The following is a 16,582-nucleotide window of genomic DNA, read 5'->3' as shown; positions in this document are numbered from 1 at the left end:
ACTAGAAGCAATTGCTTCGAGAAAAACAATGGATCTAGACATTCAGAAAGCTGGCAACCAGGTGAAAAATAGAAATAATGCATCTTTAAATGACTGAAATATTTTCCCTTTTAATTATTACTTAAAATACACAGACCAAAACATTCTTGCTTACCTCAGAGGAAGTACAGTAACTCACAAGCCATTTTAACTTTATAACAATGCATAAACCTTGAAGAGGCTTGAAAAAGAAATTAAAAGGGATAGAGATCTCCACCTTTGTCCCATGATGTAGAAGCTCCTTGAAGACTGCAGGGCACAGGGGATTCAGTAGCAAAAGCTTCTTGTCTGTTTCCACTCTTATGTTATGCTTGGTTGCGTCAGTCTCATAGCAAAAGGCCCAAGGAGCATGGGAGAAGAGAAACGGTTATGCCACCCGCTGACTGCCTACAACGTTCATGTCCTTTTTCTACATGTACACCAGCACCAGATCTACCATCAGGGTAACAGTATGATCGAAAATACTTCTCCAACAAATTCAAGAGAGGCAAGTTTTCATCTTTTATTGGTTGCAGTCAAATCATTTGTGCCTCTACTTTTGGATCTTAGGAACACTTCAATTCATATTTCTCCATCAAAACTCATATAAGCACCTACAGATTTCCCGTTCTTTTCCATTTGGCCAGTCTGACAAATTACTTGTATTAAAATTGTTCCTTATTGCAATTTTTTGACTAATACCTTACTGAACTTACAAGCTGAAAGTTTCTCATTTGGTTGTGGTCTTGAGCAGCGGACGTTGATATTACCGGTTAGGGCTGGCAAGAGGAGAAGAATTTATAACTGAAAGCTCATGTTTGGAGTTCAAGTCCTGATAATAAATATCAATGTGAAAGGAGCATAACACAAGTATGTGACAATATAACAAGAATTTAGTAAGTCACTATGATTTCTAAGGTTTGCTCAGGCATGACGGGACTCATCTGAACATTTTAGTTAAAATTACAGTGTATATTTAATATGAGAAAGCAATATGAGAAAGAAAATTAATATGAGAAACAATCTTGTGTGTGTTGCACCAAATGCAATATAATATATTGTAACATTTTCTGCTGCCTCAGCAAATGTCTGTTTGTATCTACAGCTTTGTCAAAAGGCAATAAAGTAAAAAGCTTATTCATCTCACTATGGGGATGTAAGTTCTATTTACTTAAAATGAAACTCTAAGACATGCTGCTTCTGTTTTTGTATGAACAGTTTATCGCTGTCATTTAGAAGTAGCAAATCTTCACCCTCGGTAAAACTGCCTTCCAGATGAAATAATATGATGTTTACTTAGTGATAAACAATTTCTAGAGGAGAGGGGATGTCAGTCCTGAGATGAATCATGTGACTTTTGAAAATTAAAAAGTACTAGCAGCATGTATGTATTAGGGATGTGTTTAATAAAACAAGTATTCTAAGTCTGTGGAACACGAACATTTCCTGGAGTGTAACCATCAAGTTTCTTGGAAACTGGCTTTTCAGTTAGAAAAGGAGAAAACATTTATATTGAATGTCAGCCACCCTGAATCTTCATGCAAAGTTTAAGAGGATTCTTATTCACTCTTATTTAAGGGTATTAAAGTGCCTGGTACTAGACTAGAGTGAGGAAGTGAGAAATGTTAGGATGAGGGTACATTCATTGTATAAATGTGCTGCGTGAGTTGGGTTGGTGACAGGGGACTTGCCACCATGTTAGACTGAAGGGGTTAGATGAAACAACAAAGCTGAAATTTTCAAAATGTTCTAGATATCTTTAAAGCAAGAGAGCTGAGGAATCTGCACTCGTCAACAAATTCTGCAGCCAGAAAGAGGTCACGATGTAAACAGCACAACTGTTTCTTCAGCCAGAGAGGGATGTTAGATAGATTGACAAAGCTAGTAAAAAAATTGAAAACCTAAGATCAAGCAAGTAGATCTTAATTGTTTTCAGTTTTTGCTATCCATGCTTCAAATCTCAGAGGAAAGAAATCAAACTGCTCCATTTTGAAGATGTTGTCCTTGAGTCACTTTAATCAGCTCGCAGGTCTCAGCAAAGAAAGGGTTTACAGGACCTCGTAGTGCTGGGCCCGTCTCCTTACCACAATTAGGAAATATCAAGAGCCTTAAGTGAATGAAATAGCTCTAAGGAAAATAACTCCCTGTCAAGTCCAGAGTGTTATAAGGAGGGCTGTAAGGCGCAGGACATTTTATAATTTTGACAACAGCCATAATGTGCAGTTTGATGCAGCATCCAAAATCTTTCTTGCCATGTATATTACCTAATGGCGTCTTGATTTCAGCCTTTTCTTTAGTATCTTTGCTATCTTCCATTTGGCTCATAAGTTTCAAGGTATGGATGCCATGTACAATTCACACATGGGAGACGCCATCACAGCTTGGGATCATGCAAGTGTGATGTCCCCACTTCAGCATCCTGCAGGTGCAGTGGGAAGGACAGTAAAAGCCACAGAAGTAGGAACTCCATCTAATCTGGCCCCTTCCTTTATCCAAGAATCAGAAATGTGTCTGCCATAGCAAAAAAATCCAGGTATTTCCTGTTTTCTGATGGGTGCGTACCTGCTAATATTATGGAGGATGCCTATACCTATGTCAGCACACAGACACCATTCCAGTCACTTGATATATGGTACAGCAGTGCCACATTACAGAGCATGGAAGATGTCCTTACTCTATGATTCAGCGAAAATCAAAATCCTGGAAAGAGAACTGTGTATTCCTATTCTTTTGCAATTTCATAAGACAGTGAAAAAACAGTTAAAAACCATAGTAATTCTCACAGAGGGTCTATGTAAGCAGGATTCAATACATTTCAGTTAACAATATTCATTCACCTGCTTGAAAATCCCATCTTCCTCTTGCAAAAAAGGTCAGATTCCATTAGCCTGAGCTTAATTAATAAGTATGTCCTTCTCAAAATACAATAGATGGGTTTTTTTTCAGTTGGGACAGTTGTTGATTTTTTTGTTTTGTTTCTGTCACAGCTGTGATAAGAACAGTTACAGGTGGAAAAGCATTAATAGTAGTTAAGATCACAGATCACTGTAGTATTAGCAGTATTAAGGGTATTAGGGGTATTCAATTATTGACAGATTAAATAAAATAAGGTAATAAAAAAAATATGTTATGCATGAGATGAATAGCCTTTTGTTATTGACCTTTCTGGCCAATGTCTGGGTTACAAGCCAAGAAGGCTTCCTATAAAAAATAGAGAGGTTCTTCAGCCTGCAGGTCTCACCTCCACTGTACTCTGCTTCTCTTTTTATTGTTTTTTACTTTCAAACTGAAATATTATTAAATCTAATTGATTATATTTAAACATTTTAGTCACAGATATTGCATAGTATAACTTTTACCTTTATTTTACAGTGTGTCACACCTGTATTTATTGTGTGCTATCCACAATACTCAAGGGTTTAAGTGGTTTTGCATCTTTGTACGGCTATAGAAGAGGTAAGAGAGAGAGAACGTGTTATATGACTTGCTCAATTTAACCAAAGTGGATTCTAAATACATAAATGTCCATATTTGTTTGTATACAGTACCAAAGACATTGTTACTTCCTTACGTCTCAATTAACATTTGCATTTGGCAGTGTCTGTTTGTTTACTATACCTTCAAGGACATCTCCAGTGGAGTGCAATCTCCAACTTAGTGGAGAACAAGCTCTGAAATCTCTGATCTTCACCCTGTATTATTCACCCACTGACTAGACATAAAATAAATTGACAAACTGTTATACAAAAGGGCAGATCCTTCTGCAGTTATTCTGTGTCTCTGAAATTTCTGTTACCAAAGTAGCGTGTTATTTCTTGATCCCCCTGATAGCAGTGACCCACAGGATGTCTAAGCATATGCGTACCAAAGAAAGCTTCAGAAGAAAATTATTCATTAAAATGTTGCTTTTCCTAGCATGTATCTAATGAAAAATATGTTTTTCTTACCCTAGGTTCTGGCTATGTCATAGTCTATCACAGAGTACCCTGCCTCCTTCCTAGCAGAGGGAAGCAGCCCAGCCCAGCTCATTTTTACAAGCCTAAACTCATTTGGCTTTTCTGGAAACAGAAAATTTCCAACTTATCTCAAGATTATCTAGTCATCAACACTTGCAAAAACTACCCAAACAAACTTCTAAATATTGATTATAGTGAAATTTGGCTTCTGTGTTGCTAGTGTTGATGCAGAAAAAAGGAAGCTCCAAGTTTAAGTGATGGAACCTGCGTTGTACCCTCATGGAGGAAAACAATCTAATGCTTTAGTGGTAAAATAAATACAAGGGATAAATCATTTGGAGACACTGTAAGCAGCACCTGAAGTGTAATTTTAGTTCCCTTTTATACTAATACAATTGAATAATCATAAACCCAAGATTTTTATAAATGCACAATTTAAATCCTGATGTTTCAAGGAAGTCTTTAAGGACATAGAAATCACCACTGTGTAGGCCAAACCCAGATGCCATAGTAATGACCACCAGTGCTAGGAGCCAGAAAAGCTGGCAGATGTTTTGTTCAAGGGAAAGAACAAGAATTTGCCTGGACTTTGAGAAGAGGGTCAAAAAGCAGAGTGTCTTTGTATGCCAAGCCTAAAGACACAGATAGGAGAGTGATTAGGATCAAGCTGAAGTCATGATGGAGAATTTGTACAACAACAACAGGATCTGAGGAAAGAAGCAGGCAGGGCGGATCAAGGCTGGATGAGCTGATCTGCAACTGGGGAGGTAGGATCAAAAGCTCAGTATGAGGTCCAGAAACAAGTCAAAGCCAGGACTGCAGCCTGAAGCAGTTTAGCAGGCAAGTTTTTCCAGTTACTGCCTAAAAGAGCTGAGCTTGGCAAGGAGGGAGACGACTGTGCAAGCAGCAGCCAGTGATGGGCTATCTGATAAATTACTTTCCCACTTCTGTTTGATGGATGACTCGGGATAAATGTACTGTTTATTATTTCTTATTAAGTATTTTTAATATGCATGTCTTATATACTGACACGGAATAGAAGGCAAAATCCTAATCTTTGCACTAAACAGCTTCCTTTTGCTATATCTTGTCATTAAGGAACTATGCCATTTTTTAATGGATACAGAAAAATGTCTTTTGCCATTTATTTATTCTTGTCATATATGATGGGCAGAAAAAAATTCTTACTCAAACACAGCTCGCTTTTAAAAGCTTACTTGCTTTTAGTTTCACATTGATGCTAATGCTTTACAAGTTTAATGTGTGAAATAGCTTTGTCATAAATCAGTGCCTCCATTTTATCTTTTACTTAATTTAAATTTTTTCTTCAAGAGCCCAGTGTGTAAATAATGATAGTATATTTTGTGCCAAATTTTTTTTCAATACTTTCATATCTCTGGAATAAATTATGGAACATTTTTCTAGATGGGGAAGAAAAAAATAGGCTTGATATAAATTTCTCTCCATCTTAGAGTGTGTGTAGTGTAGTGGGTAAAACATATTTGTAGTGAATTCCAAATATCTGGAGCCCAGCACAAGTGGCAGTCTGGCTACAGAAGATGCACACGTTCTGATGTTTCAGCCTCTGACCTGTATACATGTGACAATGAGCTAATGTGAGCCCCTCTTCTGCCCTAATCAGGCACAAAATTGACTAAGAGAACAAATCACTGTCAGTTAATGAAAGAGTATTTTCTGCTGAATAAAAGATAGGAAGAGAGATTTGATGATGTCTGACTGCAAGTTCTGGGGTCAGAAGCTCTAATTAGCCAGGTGTGATCGCCTTGCTACCAAAACTGGCTTATTTTAACAATTTCCCAGCAGCTGGAATTTTGACAGTCTGATGATAATTTTTTTTTTGCATAGTAATGACATATGGACCCAGGGCTTACCACAGCTAAAAACTTCTGATATTCTCTGTATTGCAACATGCTGCTTGCTATTTGGTCCCTAGACATACCTGTCATAGCTTATGTCTGGTTTAGAACCAGAAATCTTAATGTATCCCTACATTTTATTTAGACCGACTAGTAAGTAAGAATAGGAGTCAATATCTCACAATTACAATTTACTACTCTTCTGTTCTGCACATTTTGAAAGGTGCCTAGGTGCTAAAGGTGGGTCTACCATAGAATTCTTGTGTGAGTGTTCACAAGGCACATAGATATCTCTTGCTTCATTAAAGTGAAGGTATTATTTCCTTACCTAGCAGAACAGTTGTAAAGACAAGACACACAAATTGTTGTGAGGTGTTCAGATACTAACCTGAACTGGACAGTCAGTGTTTTGTCAAGGGGTAAGAAGGAAAGTGCATTAAAGAATGCAAATGCTTTTGGAAGTTAATTGATTCACAGCCAAAGGCACACAAGGTCCTAAATGAATCTGTAGAATTAACACAGTGTGACAAGCACACAAACATACTCTCATCATATTGTGGTAGTAGAGAAGGATAAAATATAGCATCTTTGTAATTCAATAATTATAATATCAGTAATTGTATCTCTTGAAAATAATTTTTCTTTCTTCAACTCTTAAAAAGTATTTGCAGTGATTTACCCCAATGATAATCTCATGCTTTAAGAAGCGATTGAATGTCAATATTATTATCCTGTATTTATGAACTGTGTGAATATATGCTATTTGACATGTAGCAATGCAGTTGCATGTTTTGTTGCTGTATGTCTTTTTAATGTTTCAATTTACAGCCTGTGCCTCTTGGTTCTACCACTTGGCCTGCTGTTACCAAAACATTTGTCTAACATCACTGCTGTTCATGTCTCAGGTATCCCTTTATAGGCAGTATAGAGTACAGTGCTGCAGATGTTGCCTGCAGTTTGCTTGAGGTGGATACAGATATTTTTCTAGCATTGAAACACACTTGCTCATTGTAATCACTAGAGGACAAACTGTGGCTAATTTCACATGCAGCTTAGGTCCGCTCTTTGCACAAATGTGCCTTTTTACACAATCAAGATGTTATTCATTAAAGATAAATAAGAGGTGCTTAGTTGCAACACTTCAAAATTTTTATTATTTGAGTTTTGCTTGTGCTGCATCATTAATTATGATGTCCATGTTAACAGGGAGTTTGTACATAGAAACAATTATAGAAAATATTTCTTAATTTTATTCCTATCCGATATCCTATCTGTGTATATGTGCACATATATATATGTGTGAATATACACGTTTTCTCCCTCCCCAAACAAAAGGTTGTGCATGAGATCATATATAATTGGCTAGGCTGGTAACAAGCCCCCAGCTATTTATAGTTTAGACATATGATGAAAAATACAGGCTTTCATCTGTCTGTAAAATTTGTTGCACATGTTCTGTTATGACTTTCCCTGTCGCTATGCCAGCCTTATTTGAGAATGAAAACAAGTCAAAAGGATCAGTTTAACTGCATATTCGTAACCAGTGGAGAAGACTTTTTGCACTTCGTGTTTCCTGTTAGCAGCGGTAAAAAGCCAGTGACTCATTACACTGTACTTATGTTTGGTCTTGCTTAAAAGCATTTCTATTTTATTATGGGTTTGTGTGGCACAGGGAGGGGGTGTTGCAGGGTAGGAGCTGCAGGGCCGGCTCCTGGGAGAAGCTGCTGGAAGCTCCCCCAGCCCCAAGCCGGACCTGCCGCTGGCCCAGGCCGAGCCCCTCAGCGACGGCGGTAGCGCCTCTGGGAGAAGAGATTTAAGGGGGGAAACCTGCGGTGAGTCGGGGGATTGGGATGTGAGGGGAACCCCTCTGTGGGAACTGAGGTCAGGGAAGGAGGGGAGGAGGGGATGCCCCCACAGCCTGTGGTGAGGCAGCAGGCTGTCCCCCCCAGCCCGTGGAGGGGAGTGGGGGAGCACAGGGCACCCAAAATGGCCGGGACTCTGTGGGAGAGCCCGCGCTGGAGCAGGCTGTGACTGAAGGACTGCGGCCTGCGGGAAGGACCCACCGTGGAGCAGGGGGATGGATGCCCCCCAAGATGGCCGCCGCTCTGTGGGAAAGCCCGCGCTGGAGCAGGCTGGGACTGAAGGACTGCAGCCTGCAGAAAGGACCCACAGCAGGGAAGTTTGTGAGGAACTGCAGCCCATGGAAAGGCCCCACGCTGGAGCAGTTGGTGGAGGGCTGCCTCCCACGGGAGACACCCCACGGCGGAGCAGGGGCCGAGCACGGAGTCCTCCTCCCCCTGAGGAGGAAGGAGCGGCAGAGACAAGGGGTGAGGAACCGACCCCAGCCCCCGTCCCCTGCTCCCCAGGGAGAGAGAACCGGGAGTGGGGCTGAGGCGGGAAGGCGGGAGGGCTGGGGGGAAGGTATTTTAAGATTTGGTTTTACTTCCCATTATCCCTGTTTTGATTTGATTTGTAATAAATTAAATTGGCTTTGTTTCTTCCCCAAGCTGAGCCTGTCTTTTGCCCATGACCATAAGCGGGGAGTGATCCCTCCCTGTCCTTGTCTCGACCCATGAGGTTTTCTTTATATTTTCTCCTCATCCCACCAGGGCTGGGAAGGGAGGGGAGTGAGCGAGTGGCTGCGCGGTGCTTTGTTACCAGCTGGGCTGAAACCACGACATATTTGAAGCAACTGGATGTGATTCTTTAGGTGATCATTTAAGAAAGATTTAAATGTCAGTATAAGTATAATAAACTCTTCTTCTTTTCAATTCATCGAAACATCAGAGCTTTAATGGAAAGATTTTTTTGTGATAATAAAGAGAATCTCTTCCATATTCTAGCAAAATCCAACTGGAAACATTTGTGGAGTTTGGGCAAAGATGCATTGTTTCACTCTCTTCCCAGTATCCCTGCATTTTTCAGAATTAAGCAATGTCAGCACTTACAAAGACAGGAAACGTGTGCTGGCCATTGTGGATCAAGTCTATTCTCTGATGTTTCGACTGCCAGAAGCAATGAGAATCAGAAGACCATAAGGAAAAATAATTTTTTTTGTGGGATTTCTAAAGGATGTGTACATTTGCCCCACATTCACAGCTGGACTAATGAAACCCTATGTTGTTAACGGTTTTTGTATTTTAAATTGGATAACCTACCTGTAACTCAAATTAAATACCTGTTGAAACACATATGCTAATCTGACAAGGATTCAAATTGTGAAAGCCAAGATCTGAGGAGCAGTACAAAATATTCCCTCCCGTTTAAGTGTCTGCACCAAAGGCTTTTGTGACTCCATTTCTGGAGCTTACCTCATCAAGCAATTTTTTATCTGTTAAAACCATACCCAGGTTGTGTGTGTGTGCATAAGATAAATTGGGTAAGGGTTTTATTATGTGAAGCTCTCAGCAAAGGAAATGCTATTTTTACTGCAAAAGATCAGTCTCAGACATAAAAGTGGTGCCATTTTTTTATGTGTATATAATATAGCACTAGTTACTAAAAGAGAAAGACTGTCAGAACTAGATGTCAGGTCATCGTAATATGCCTGCAGTTGGAAGTATTAATGAACATTTTTTTAATTGCTTAGTGCAGTTGAAAATGTACATACTCTTCCAGTACAATACAATGCCTTCTCACAACCACATTACTAAGTAATGGCAGGTTTGTTTGGCACCTGTAGAAATCCCAAGTAATGTCTTAGAAAGTCATATTTGGGCTGTTAAGCGTACTACAGTCTTCCATGTAAGTCTGGCATGTGCGGTTAACACCAGTTCTATGAATGCTTAATCTCTGCTATCCATTATCCTACTTCTGAGCATGTAGAAGGGAGTTTGGCCAATGTTGCTGACAATTAAACAAGTAGCTGGCATTTTCATACCATGGTTTCTCAGGTAAAATGTGTTCATCTGCAGCCCTGGCAGCACAAGGCTTTGCTTCCTTTCTGACACTGTTTTGTTGACTAAGTAGTCAAATACCGTGAGGTATTGCCTTTGATTTCTATATGAAAATAGAGCTACATGCCCAGATCTTTACATTTTCCCTCTGATCCAAGATATTCTTAGAGGCTGATGCCGAGTCAACTTAATTCAAGAAAACCTTTCATCCACTCATTGGTTCTTGGTTCATGTGCTTAATTAGCATAATCTATGAATTCTTTCAGCTCTTTATCAATATTTATTATGATAATTTAGTTAGCCTCAAATTCGACTTCCAGCTCAAACTTCAATTTATAATATATATGAATTTGACTGCTTGTGTTTTACAATGTAAAACTGAAATGTAAATGCCAGTGCATGTTATCACTAACAGCTACCAACTCTATTGTGTGTACTAAAATGCATTCATCTCAGTGCTTGACTCCAATGAGTGAGATTATATATAGGAAAAAGACTGTACACAAGTGCTGGCTGGCAAATAGGTTTTGGAACAGCTAAGGCAGTTTCCCAAAGGCTTACATTTGCCAGAGAGGAATGACCAAGCATCTGGGCTATCCAGGCAACAGATAAGCCACAACATGCAATGAATCAAGGGCACAGCCACATCGGATATGGGGAGCATGTTTCCTTTGTGGACAGTGAAAGGGGAATTTATGTTGTATTGGCAGGAGATTTATGTCACCGAGAGGTGAATTATAGTTTCTTTTCTGTTATGAAACAACTGCCAACAGGGTTGATTAAAAAAACCCCAAACCCAGAAATCTAACAAAATTAAAAGTCTCTTTTCCTCTGCAAAGTTTTATTAATATTTGGAAAGTCAGCCAGCTAGGTGCATTCAGTGCAGGTAGAGAAGTTTATAAGAAAAAGGGAAAGAAAGCTACAGGAACAAACAGACGCCACTATTTACTTCTAACAGTGACAGCCATTATTCTACAACCACGGCCATTTAAGATTTGGCATGCTATTCATTTAATATTTAAAATTCCAGCAGTTGTGTCAGGGCAGAGCCTGTGTAGTTGCAAAGGGAAGCCGTAGACGTTGATGTAAAACTCCAGCCAAACTAGACCTTTGCAAAACTACAACAATGTGCTGTGTAAATTATTCAACAGCAGCAAATCGCTAGCAAAATAAGCAAATAAATAACCGTCCACCAGCATGTAGCACAGATGTATTCTGAGTGCAGTGAAGCAAAATTGTGGACCAGGAGGAGTAAAAGAAAAGAAGAGAAGAAAAGGACTAATAGTCACATGCAGCTGGTGCTTACATGGACGGATTATATAGCTACATTATACCTAGTCTATATATATTTAAAATATTCAGAGTCGCAATCAGTGGGGGCTAGAGTAGAGAAAAAGATCGTTATGTTGTACAGATGACAGCATCTGCTGGCTGCCTCCAGCAGGGCCATTTGTTTGGTTGAACAAATCTATGGCCACAGGGAATTTTTCCCAGCAAATTTACTGACACTGCCACTTGTGTTACAGAAGCAAAACTGAGGATCAACTTATCATATGATACAGATGGCTGCTGAAGGAATATGCCATAATAGCTTCTTTGGTATGAATTACCTGAACTACTGGTGTATGCTCCGAAGTGACAACAACTCTGGAAGTAATAATTGAAGTGAATTTTGTAAGGAATATATCTGCATTAGGTATAACGTAGCAGCTTTCCCAAAATATTTCAAAAGTAATGTAAGGCTCTGCTTAATTACTTGTACTTCCTCCTAGGCCACCCAAAAACATACTACCTGATCATTTTTTAACTGTACATGCTAGCACGATCCGCTCTTCAGCAACCCAGATATGGAAATCTGTGTGTGCAATTTATTTGCAGTGGTTTAATTTCATTAACAGACATGATAAGAGAGATTGAGCTCAACATCTCTCCTTTTATGTACAAATAATCCCTTGTGTGACTTATCATATGAAACCCAATTACTGCACATAATAAAATGACACCACAAACACAAATGTAGTTCCTAATTCAGTTATACTCAGAGATGAACGGTTAGTAAACATACATTTGGCACTGAGTAATCAGCACCACTTCCTCGGTTATGGAATAATCTAAAGCATATGATCCCTGGTAGGAGCAGAAGGGGATGAGGAGCCCATGTTGGTTCCCGGCCCATTTGCTCCTTGCTGCTGGCCCACTGGTTGCAGCGAGCCAAGTGAGTGCTGCTATGGAGCGGCTCCTTGGGGCACTCCTATGACAGGTCTGGGCTCTACACCAGCTCTCCATAGGAAAAATTTCCAGCGTTCCTCTAAAATTGCAGCCAATTGATTTGTGAACCCATCTGTTTGGGACATGCAGATGCAGGTTTGGCATCTGTAAAATAAATGTGCTTCCATTTATTGGGAGCACTTGTCATTTCTATTGTAATGCAAGATAGGTTAGTGATTTCTTGTCTACGGACTCGAGAAACTGATTTAAGCAGAGCTATTTCCTGTTTCAAAGAGCTTACAATACATGTATTTTATAGCTGGTTTTTAGAGGACCATTGAAAGGGCTGACATTGGTACGAAATGGACATTTGAGCTGTGGAAGAACTGAAGTGGAGAGTTGTGCCAAAGAGTGCTTGCCTGAATCTCAAGTAGCAGAGGCAGTCGGAAAGCCTGGCTGTGGGGTATATAGCAGCCCTGGCACAGGGCTGTGTGGGGAGTTAGGCTAATTGGAATCCATTTTCTCACAGCTTTGAAATAATGCTCCTCTCTTTGCTGTTTACTTCAGCTTCTCCTTATGTGCCTTATCAATTTAGTTTTTTTTGTGGGCAAGGTAGAACTAAGGATTGCAGTTAAAAGTGTTTTAAAGACTATTGCGAGCAGTCCAGCCTTTGCACTCCCTGAAACTCACCTTGTGATTCCTTGAATAAACATTACCAAGCTGAATCAAGCTGAAACAGAATTGTACAGCATAAAAGCGAGCAAGACAGAAAGATTATATTTCATTTCTATGCTTTCAATTCTCTCTCCTCACACTACCTATAAGCAACATGTCTTCTGTATTTGCTTCCAGAAACATGTACATCATTTCAGACTCATTAAAAATACAGGCCAAATATAAATATTACTATTTTTTAGCTTGCACGGCAGTAAACTTGATTCTCCTCTGGAACCTGCTGAACTGCATCTTATTATTATTAATAATATACATTTTCAGACCTCAAGGAGTTAATGACAAGAGAACAGATGCCAGCAATCATCCCCTAAGGGTTAACTCATAAAGCTATTGCCTTTGCTTGTTGTTCCAGTCACTGTTGCAGAATGTCATGATTTCATAAACTTATATGTTGGATCCAAATAAATATATTGCCTTCTACATGAAAGCAGGACCATTTATCAACCCTGAGGATATTGTCAGGAGAAAATAAGGAAAGTCAAGTGCAGTAATGCTCTTGATATAGTGGTTGATGACACCACAAGATGTAAAACACAGCTTGGAAAAACCAGGTACAACAAAGGGGTCACTTTTCCTCAAGGCTAGCCCCCCCCGGGATGTCTGAAACAGCCTTTGAGAACTTTGGAAAGGAGAGAGCAAAATTACATACAGACATAAATGAGCTACGGTTCCTTTATCCTTTTGTCTGAAATCATTTTGGGTACCAAAAATTGGCACTGCAGGAAATGTCAAGCACATACTGTGTGAGAAAAGCAATTCTTTATTGTAGACTTGGAACCAATACTAAAAGACTCTGAGTTTGGACTTGGTTCACAGAGAATTTGAAAGTTTGGGAACTTAACTGCAGCTTTTGGGCAAAATCAAGTATGCATGTGCTTATCTTGTGTACCTCTAACTTGCCTTTGCAATAGGACAATGAAGCAGACTAAAGAATTTTTTGAGATTATTGCTGAATCTTAGATCCAGAATAAGCGTAGCCTCAAAGATGCAATATGGTATTTCATCCCTTTACTTAATAACACCCTACCAGGACCCCAAAGAAAAGTATAAAGATACAAGATGCTGAAGATAAAAGGTACTGATATAAGGTGTGACATGGAAAAACTGGTTATGATTTGCCATCTTTGGCATTACGTTTTCAGCAACAGCTTTTATTTTAGCTAGATTTATATTTCTGATTCTGTATACTAGCCAGAAAAAAAGAATTTCAAGTATTCTAAAAGAATTAATGATAAAAACATTCTGTAAATATTTTATGCAGCAACCAGAAAAGGCTTCAGGTGAATGTCCTTCAATAAAGCGAGTCTGAGAAATGTATTTATGCTGAAGCAAATTGCTCATTTCTTATTAAATTAAAGAAATATAGCTCATGATATGCATCTGTATGTGCCTTATAAATATGTATCACCCAGATAAATTTTGCATTCATTTCCTTAGTGTTTAAGATATTCTGTCCTTGTTAATACAATTGCTACATCAACCTGACTTAACATAAGTTTACAAAAACTTCCCCTTTAAAAGCAACAATTCACATTATTCTGCAAAGCACATTGGCTTGCAAATGTCACTATGCAAAATATATAAACATGCATGCCATGCAAAGGAAAGTAATCTGCTGATCTATTTTATACATTCATTTTTCATTCAAAGACGAAAAAAAAAAGACTTGGGTGAGAGGAACAGTACTTGAAAAAGCCATACCTTTCTTTACATGGTTGTCCTTGTATTAAATAGTCTGTTCTACAGAAGTAGTTTCACAATCCTTCTCTACTGTTGCATCTTATAAAAGTGTTTACATGTTTTCCCTCAGTATTTATTGTTAATGAGTTTTCTCTTTACTCTTCTGAGAGCTTGCTTTGACTTTCCAACATCATGTCTTTTCTACTGCACTACTGAAATTGCAGTTAAACCCCATTTTCCTGTAAGCCATCTTTACTGTACATGTAGGAATCATATAATTTTAGGACAATTTCCAGATTCCATAGATTCCAAAATTACATAAGAAAAGAAACATATTGTTAAGAAATAATAATTCAATCTCTTCACTAGCACTTTTAAAAAAAGGCTACATCTAATAATATGTTCTGCTATCACTGAAGTGTTTCTTTTGAATCTTCAGTGCTTTAAAAGAGAAACTTGTGGCATTCTGCACCTATTTCCCAGTATAACCTTGTCTAGATACATGATGATTTTCCATTTTCAAGAATCCATATTACTACACAGAGAATAAGAAAAAGATCATGCATTAAACAAAAATTGATCTTGAAAGCTCCCAAAGTGTGTTAGAACAATTACTTGGGGTCATGGCGGGTTTTTTTAGCTGGATTATATTAGTGGTAATACAATAATTAGGGAAAAAGTACTTTCCCTACATCTTTATTTTTACAGTAATTGAATTCACTAGTACCTTCAGGTGATGCTATTTAGGTTCTGACAATCAGCTGAAATTCAGAAATCCTGAGACATTTCTATCTTTGAGGATTTGGGCCTGACAGCATGTCCAACACTTCAAAACACTAAGTATTTGCATCTAAAAAGTGCTATCTCTTATTTTCCATGTGACATTGGAATAATATTCTACATGTGTGTCTGTGTGGTATGTGTTCATGTAAGACAGAAATTGTTCTCTTCTCTTACCTTTTCAGCATGCTTTAATTTTGAGTGGATCTGTCCTCTGTAGCACTACCAGCAGTTAAGTGGATCACTACTATAACAACTCTATGAGCATTTCCATCTCCTTTGTTATTGCAATACAGGTAAAAATATTGTGTCTGAAATAGTTTTTTTTTTTTTCTTCTTTTTCCTTTTTTCTTTTTTTTTAATAGAATTTAGTGGACAACCCGATAGAATATTTCTTGTCAGTAGTCTGGTTTTGGCTCTGCTACTGAATGTGAAGTAATGTACTTCACCTTCCTCTAAAGGGTTTCCTGGTAGGTTAGTTAGACAGCAAGAACTGTGTTCTGTGTTTTAAGCTAAGTGAAGTAACAGAACTTCTGAACTATCCCTACTACTTATTTAGTTGCCTCTCTCTAACATTTTTTTTTCCTGAGATTATATAGCAATCTAAGCCAAGAAGAGGGATGAGGTATTAAATATGAGGTATATAATATTAAATATGATATTTACACATACGGTGAATATTACAGTATATTCAGGGTATGTTCCAAGCAGCTGAACATTACTGTCAAAGTAGCTAATGATAATTACTTAATGTATCTAAGTATTTATTCCTCTTTAATGATGTATCAAACACTTATTCTAATAAGTGCATGCACACTGAACTTGTTTGATTTGTCTAATACATTAAACACTTCAACACATATGCATACATAACACATTAACTATAAGGTTGTATTTGTAACAACGTAAAATATAATGTAATGCCTTATGCTGGCAAATACATGGGAAATTGGTCAAGTTTACTTATTTTAAAACAAGACATGAAACATAGGTATCCAATTTTTAACTCAACATGTGGAAGAAATGTTATTTAAAATGAAGCACTATTTCTCTGCACAGTCAAAATCTATTCCCTAAGAAGACTATACTACTAAACTCCCCAGTTGTTAACCTGGATTCCTCCAGAAATAAGGCGATGAAATCAGGGGAGGGATGGACTTTGGAATAATAGCAATTGTGCTTCAATAAAATGCAATATATTCTTTTTAAATAACAATTTTGCTTTATTCTTGTCCATCTAATGGGTTCTTTATGATCCCTCTTCTCAATAGTCTGTTGACTGGGTTCAGGAGACAAAATCCATGGGTATAAACAGGAATGATATATCTCACAATAATGTGAGACAGCTAATTGAAAATTAAATCTCTGTGTATGTTTTCTGTGTGATCTCAGAATAACTGAATACTCAGTCTGAGTCCCACAGTAGATAAGT

The sequence above is a fragment of the Haliaeetus albicilla genome, chromosome 5 (genome assembly GCF_947461875.1).
Source record: "Haliaeetus albicilla chromosome 5, bHalAlb1.1, whole genome shotgun sequence".
Taxonomy (NCBI): Eukaryota; Metazoa; Chordata; class Aves; order Accipitriformes; family Accipitridae; genus Haliaeetus; species Haliaeetus albicilla.
The sequence above is the reverse complement of the archived record's forward strand: the minus strand, read 5'-3'. Positions refer to the sequence as shown.